This window comes from Capsicum annuum, unplaced genomic scaffold (assembly GCF_002878395.1).
Source record: "Capsicum annuum cultivar UCD-10X-F1 unplaced genomic scaffold, UCD10Xv1.1 ctg82915, whole genome shotgun sequence".
NCBI lineage: Eukaryota > Viridiplantae > Streptophyta > Magnoliopsida > Solanales > Solanaceae > Capsicum > Capsicum annuum.
In genome coordinates, this window is record NW_025893742.1 from 336,662 (window position 1) to 337,080 (window position 419).

A 419-nucleotide genomic window follows, 5' to 3' on the forward strand; every position below is an offset into this window, starting at 1 on the left:
TTCCTCAGCTTCCCATGTGATCTCCTCCACTTGCTGGTTTCTCCAAAGTACTTTTACAGATGCTATTTCTTTATTCCTTATCTTCTTAACTTGTCGATCTAGAATGGCAGTAGGTATTTCCTCATAGATTAGATCTTCCATGACTTTTACGTCTTTAGTAGAAGTGATATGTGATGGATCTCCGATTCACTTTCAAAGCATTGAGACATGAAATACCAGATGTACTGCTGAGAGCTCTTGGGGTAGCTCTAACTCATATGCGACCTGGCCAAACCTCTGAATAATCTTATATGGGCCTATATAACGTGGACTTAGTTTTCCTTTCTTACCAAATCTCATCACCCCTTTCATTGGTGAAACCTTCAAGAATACCCAATCACCGATAGAAAACTCTAGCCCTCTTCTTCTAATATCTGCAT